Here is a 7,228-nt window from a genome sequence, read left to right as displayed (position 1 = left end):
GATCTGTAGGTCTGAAGAGTCTTGATATCCTGTCAGACACATCTTTAATTTTTGCTCCTGGAAGACAGCACATTTCTCTTGAGGTTATGTCTGGTCTGCAGATAGCGGCCTCTGTTCCTCTTAACAGGGAATCCCCCATGACCACCACTCTCCGTTTTTTCTTCACAACATTCTTCTTTCTCCATCCAGGAGGATTCTGAGGGCTTACAAGGTTATTCATTGCTGGCAAAGTCTTATTTTGCTGTATTTCTTCATGGTTCTCCTGCGTGAGAGCCTGGTACTGGTTCCTGAGCAGTATGGGTGCTGACTGCCTCTCGATCCTCCTGCTTCTGTGGGTCACATGCTTTCATTCCTCTGTTTCGTCAGGTGCAGTTCGAATTTCTTCTCTTTCTGAATCATGAAGAGATAATTCTGCTCTGTCTAAGAACTCTTCACCTTCCTTAATGATTTTCAAGGTAGTTAACCTCTCTTCTAGATTTCGCAACTTTTCCTCCAACAGGGACACAAGCTTGCATTTCTGGCATGTGAAGTTTGGCTTTTCCACTGGCAAGTCTGTGAACATGTAGCAGGATATGCAGCTCACCAAATGGCTCCTGGACTCTTCCATGTTCTTATTGTTAATGTTCTGAAAACGGTGAAAAAGCTTAAAAAAAAAAGCTTCAAAATGCCGGCGCGCGGTTTACCGATGTCCTCTTTTCAGCTCCAACAGCCAAAATCCAGTGTTCTTTGAGCTCGCGGAGACTCTTCACTTACCCCAAAATGCAGTGGGAATATGCTAATTATCTCCTCAGGACTCCTCCCCTGGTTTACCGATGTCCTCTTTTCAGCTCCAACAGCCAAAATCCAGTGTTCTTTGAGCTCGCGGAGACTCTTCACTTACCCCAAAATGTAGTGGGAATATGCAAATTATCTCCTCAGGACTCCTCCCCTGGTTTACCGATGTCCTCTTTTCAGCTCCAACAGCCAAAATCCAGTGTTCTTTGAGCTCGCGGAGACTCTTCACTTACCCCAAAATGCAGTGGGAATATGCTAATTATCTCCTCAGGACTCCTCCCCTGGTTTACCGATGTCCTCTTTTCAGCTCCAACAGCCAAAATCCAGTGTTCTTTGAGCTCGCGGAGACTCTTCACTTACCCCAAAATGTAGTGGGAATATGCAAATTATCTCCTCAGGACTCCTCCCCTGGTTTACCGATGTCCTCTTTTCAGCTCCAACAGCCAAAATCCAGTGTTCTTTGAGCTCGCGGAGACTCTTCACTTACCCCAAAATGCAGTGGGAATATGCTAATTATCTCCTCAGGACTCCTCCCCTGGTTTACCGATGTCCTCTTTTCAGCTCCAACAGCCAAAATCCAGTGTTCTTTGAGCTCGCGGAGACTCTTCACTTACCCCAAAATGCAGTGGGAATATGCAAATTATCTCCTCAGGACTCCTCCCCTGGTTTACCGATGTCCTCTTTTCAGCTCCAACAGCCAAAATCCAGTGTTCTTTGAGCTCGCGGAGACTCTTCACTTACCCCAAAATGCAGTGGGAATATGCAAATTATCTCCTCAGGACTCCTCCCCTGGTTTACCGATGTCCTCTTTTCAGCTCCAACAGCCAAAATCCAGTGTTCTTTGAGCTCGCGGAGACTCTTCACTTACCCCAAAATGCAGTGGGAATATGCAAATTATCTCCTCAGGACTCCTCCCCTGGTTTACCGATGTCCTCTTTTCAGCTCCAACAGCCAAAATCCAGTGTTCTTTGAGCTCGCGGAGACTCTTCACTTACCCCAAAATGCAGTGGGAATATGCAAATTATCTCCTCAGGACTCCTCCCCTGGTTTACCGATGTCCTCTTTTCAGCTCCAACAGCCAAAATCCAGTGTTCTTTGAGCTCGCGGAGACTCTTCACTTACCCCAAAATGCAGTGGGAATATGCTAATTATCTCCTCAGGACTCCTCCCCTGGTTTACCGATGTCCTCTTTTCAGCTCCAACAGCCAAAATCCAGTGTTCTTTGAGCTCGCGGAGACTCTTCACTTACCCCAAAATGCAGTGGGAATATGCAAATTATCTCCTCAGGACTCCTCCCCTGGTTTACCGATGTCCTCTTTTCAGCTCCAACAGCCAAAATCCAGTGTTCTTTGAGCTCGCGGAGACTCTTCACTTACCCCAAAATGCAGTGGGAATATGCAAATTATCTCCTCAGGACTCCTCCCCTGGTTTCCCCTGGGTAAAGGCAAAACAGGACGATGGAGCTACCCAAAAGGTAGAGGAGGCAAAAATCTTTTTCTCTCCCAAAACCAACGTCCGAACAGACCATGACGTCAGGACGGTCGGGGGCTGCATCTCGAATTTTCTCCCTCAGTGGAAAGAAATCTGCTCAGACCCATGGGTCCTGAGGGTTGTCGAGTTCGGAGTAAAAATAAATTTCTCCTCCTATCCTCCAGAGAGGATAAGGTTAACACCGCTCTCCTCTCAGTCGTCAGGCCACCCTGATATCCGGTCTTACAGACCTATTGTCCTCAGGGGTGATATCCCTGGTTCCTACAAGAGAGAGATGCACAGGACATTATTCCAGGCTCTTCCTAATAAAAAAAAAAATGTCTCACACCGAGTTATAATCAATGTGAGGCCACTGAATCAGTATATCCACTACGATTCAAGATGGAATCCATCAGGTCAACGGTCCCTCTGATATGACAGGACCATGTCATAGCCACAATCGACCTCCAGGATGCATATTACCACATCCCCATACATCCACTTCACAGGAGGTTCCTAAGATTCGCAGTGGCTCAAGGGGATCAAATAGTCCACTATCAATTCAATGTTCTACCATTTGGAATTTCATCAGCCCCGCGAATATTTACAAAAGTCATGGCAGAAGTCATGGCTTATATCAGGGGTCTGAACATTTCAATAGTACTATACCTCGACGACCTGTTATTAATCGAGCCCTTAGTACCAGTACTCCGAGAACATCTACAGTTGACCACTCAGATACTATCGTCTCTGGGCTGGTTAGTGAACCAGGAAAAATCAGAGATGGTTCCCTCCATGACAAAAACATTTCTAGGAGTACTATTGGATTCCCACAGCGAGATGTCATTCCTGCCAAAACAAAAACAGGTCACGATAAAAGCAAAAATCAATGTCCTGAGGAACAGAAGATCAGTATCATTAAGAAACGCCATGTCGGTCCTCGGGTCTATGACTTCCTGTATTCAGATGGTGGCCTGGGCTCAGGCGCACACATGAACATTACAGACCCACATCCTTACGAATTGGGACGGATCTCCATGGTCTCTGAACAGAAGAATCCCTATACCACCACGAGTAAGGACTTCTCTATTCTGGTGGCTGAACGGAAAAAATCTGAGCAGAGGAGTACCATGGATGCAGAATCCGCTGGTAACCATAAAGGTGGATGTCAGCGAAAAGAGATGGGGAGCCATGGTCTCCCAAGAGGTATTCCAGGGTATATGGACCAAAGAGGTGAGCCAATGCTCATCGAATTTCAGAGAACTAAAGGCTGTAGAGAGAGTCCTCAGAGGAGCAGCTTAGCCTCTGGTCCAGAAATCTCACATTCAGATGTTTTCAGACAATATCACCACGGTAGCCCACCTCCGTCATCAAGGGGGCACAAGATACGAAAGCTTAAAAAGCAATCTCAGCAAGAATATTCTCCTGGGCCGAAGAACATCTTCTATCCTTGTCGTCTCTTCATATCAAAGGTTCAGTCAATATCCAGGCCGACTTCTTAAGCAGAACAAAGATTCATCCAGGAGAGTGGAGCCTAAACCCAGACGTCTTCCAGATGTTAGTCGAGAGATGGGGCTATCCAGAGGTAGATCTCTTCGCCGGACACCAGAACGCGAAAGTACCTCAATATTTCTCCCTGGATCCAAACGGCCCTTACCTGGGCGTGGACGCATTTGCTTACAAATGGGAGTTCAAACTAGCATATGCCTTTCCCCCACTACCTATCCTTTCAAAAACCTTACAGAAGATAAGGACCGAAGGGACCAGAGTAATCCTAGTGGCCCCTCGCTGGCCAAAAAGAAGTTGGTTCGGAACGTTAACCAGTCTGAGTGTGGAGAGCCCTCTAATCCTTCCTCCCATCAAGGATCTCCTTCTCCAGGGACCGATTCACCATCCGGATCCCGAGAGTACACCTAACTGCCTGGCTTCTGAATTCCTGATATTAAAGACAAGAGGCCTCTCAGAGAAAGTCATCAAAACTCTCCAGAAGAGCAGGAAACCTGTAACGAACACCATTTGCCATAAGATCTGGAAAACCTTCTTAAGGTGGTGTGCACCCACTCGCCCAGACCCTCATAGGGCTGATGTGGCTCAGATTCTAGACTTTTTACAAGAAGGCCTGGACAAAGGTCTCAGACCTAGTAGTCTTAAGGTCCAGGTAGCGGAGTTAAGTTCTTACTTCGATGAAAGACTAGCTGAACATCAGTGGGTGAGAAGATTTATGACAGCAGCCACCCGCATCCATCCTAGAGTAACAGACCTGGTTCCCCCCTGGGACCTTAACATTGTTCTGAAAGGGTTAACTCTTCCACCCTTTCAGCCCTTATCAACCATAAGACCGGACAGGCTGACCTGGAAAACGGCTTTCCTGGTGGCAATAACTACAGCCAGAAGAGTGTGTGAACTACTGGCCCTTTCGTTCAATGAACCCTATCTGAGAATCCTGGAAGATAGTCTAATTTTCCAACTTGACCATTCATTTCTACCTAAGGTGGTCTCAAATTTCCACAGATCTCAGGAGACAATCCTTCCATCTTTTTGTGATAACTCAAAAGACAAAAAAGAGATGGAATTCCACACTCTGGACGTTCGGAGAATAGTACTGCACTATCTTCAGGAAACAGAAGGAGGAAGGAAAGACAAGAACCTATTTGTCCATACACAAGGTCCAGACAGAGGAAAGAAAGCAGCAAAATCCACAATAGCCAACTGGATTAAGAGGGCGATTACGGAGGCTTATCAGATCCAGGATCTACCTCCTCCAGCAAAGCTCAAGGCCCATTCTACAAGGGCGATATCTGTCTCCTGGGCTGAAAAAGCCAGCGCATCCATTGAACAGATTTGCAGAGCTGCCACATGGTCCTCAATTCATACTTTCTCCAAAGACTACAGACTAGACCTAATGTCTGTTGGAGATTTAGCCTTCGGAAGGAAGTTCCTTCAGGCTATTTTCCCTCCCTAGTATATCTTTGGTATACCTCCTGTGTGCTGTCGTGGGGGGTTATTAGAGAAAATCGAATTAGTCTTACCGGTAATTCGGTTTCTAATAACCCACCACGATAGCACGGGTAATTCTCTCCCCCTCGCTTATTCTTTCTATGACCGCTTGATCAGTAGAAATAAAAATTAATTTGAAGCATCTATACTCTTGTGGTCCTTTGTAATAACACTGGAGGGAGGATGTGGGAGGGGCTATTTAAACCTCTTCCTATTTCCTGTCCCTATTAGGGTGGAGTTACATCCTCCTGTGTGCTGTCGTGGTGGGTTATTAGAAACCAAATTACCGGTAAGTCTAATTCTATTCTCATTGATTCCTTTTCAGGGCTGTGGAGTCGGTAAGCCAAACCTCCGACTCCTCAATTTCCATGACCACGACTCCGACTCCCTTATACATGGCTCATGTTTAAGTGATAAATTTACTGTAGCACAGATTCATCTCAGCTAAAAGTCTAGACCCTTAGATCAGGACTAGGACAGACATTTATAGGACATTTCAAAACATTTTCCAAATTCTTATGAAAAAATATTCCCCACAAACTGCATTGAATTACTGTACCCAATTTATTATATATTTTAGAAGTTGTAGTCGGTCCATTTTATACCGACTCCACCAAAATGGACCACGACTCCGACTCCACAGCCCTGATTCCTTTATATCCTTCCTAACACGCCTATTTTTTGTCTTATGAATCAGATTTTCCAGTATGTCCCTCTGGACAGCATACCTGGAGGTAGTCCTTCCTTGACCTATGATGGGACAGGATCACAGAGAGGTTAAAAGGCCCCTCTACCCTCCAGTGTTTATCCTGTCCCTACAGGGGATACTCGCATAAGAGGTGCTCCTAGCTTGAAGATATCCTGTTTAGCTTAATTGTACGGACTCATGAGCATTGAGGGGTCTCTGCCTTCCCTTCCCTTCCAAGCAGTCCGAGGCAGACACATCTTTGAGTAGAGGTCGCACAGCCATCAGTCGATGCATCAGAGTACAAACTCTGGGTGATATGGGTTCTCTGCCTTCCCTTCCCCCTGTGAAGCGGTCTGGGACGGACACCTCTCTGGGTAGAGGTCCTTCAGCCAACAGCCAGCTAGTGCACCTTCAACAGCAATGCAGTATTCCTGGTTGTGACACTGCTTCCCTCCATTCGGGGACTCTCGGCATTACCAGCTCCCCTTATTCTTCTATTTGTATCTGGAGGTTATGAGGAAGGAAGGGGTGAAGCTACTGGATGGTGTGGAGGCAGCATAGGTCAGTGCACTCTGTAAATTTTGTCATGAAGGGCTAGGCCTCTGGGGTGATACTAGCCACATCCCTTTATGCCGAAGCTGGGCCTCGGGCCACATGTGCAGAGGTTTGGCATCAGGAACGGAAGCTAGGCCTTGGACTTCTTGGCTAAAGTTAGGCCTCATGTCTGGGCTGCGTCTCATGGTTTGAATTAAATTTGCCGTATGTCATTGCCGCACAGGGTCTCATGATTGGGCTTCAGAGTTTAACTGATTCTGAGGCCTCCTGTTTGTCCTCATTTTGGGGTTGAATAACACTCAGATGTTTCCACTGTTGTCCTGCCAGACCAGTATCAGTCTTAAGGGTAAGTGCACACACATTGTGTTTTTTCTGCACATAACTTTTCTCTGGCAAGAGATTAGCTGCGTCAAAAACGCAGGTTCAGCTGCGTTTTTTGCTGCGTATTTGCAGCGTTTTTTTCACTGTCCTTCTGTCTCTATTTAGTAATGCTCATAAAGTTCTGTGAAAAAAGACTCCCATTCTATTTTGCCATGAAAACGCTGCAAATACGCAGCAAAATACGCAGGTGCATTTTTGCTGCGTATTTGAAGTGTTTTTTTATCCCCCCCATTACTTCCTATGGGTGAAAAACGCTGAAAGAAGAGACATGTCACTACTTTCAGCCTTTTTCTAATCACTGAAAATACGCAGCAAACAAAAAGCAACATGTGGGAACAGTGAATTCTGGTTTCTCATACACTT

This window comes from Phyllobates terribilis, unplaced genomic scaffold (assembly GCF_046119375.1).
Source record: "Phyllobates terribilis strain yellow unplaced genomic scaffold, ASM4611937v1 Scaffold_1__5_contigs__length_1240528914, whole genome shotgun sequence".
In the NCBI taxonomy this organism is placed as follows: Eukaryota; Metazoa; Chordata; class Amphibia; order Anura; family Dendrobatidae; genus Phyllobates; species Phyllobates terribilis.
Note: the sequence above shows the minus strand (reverse complement) of the source record.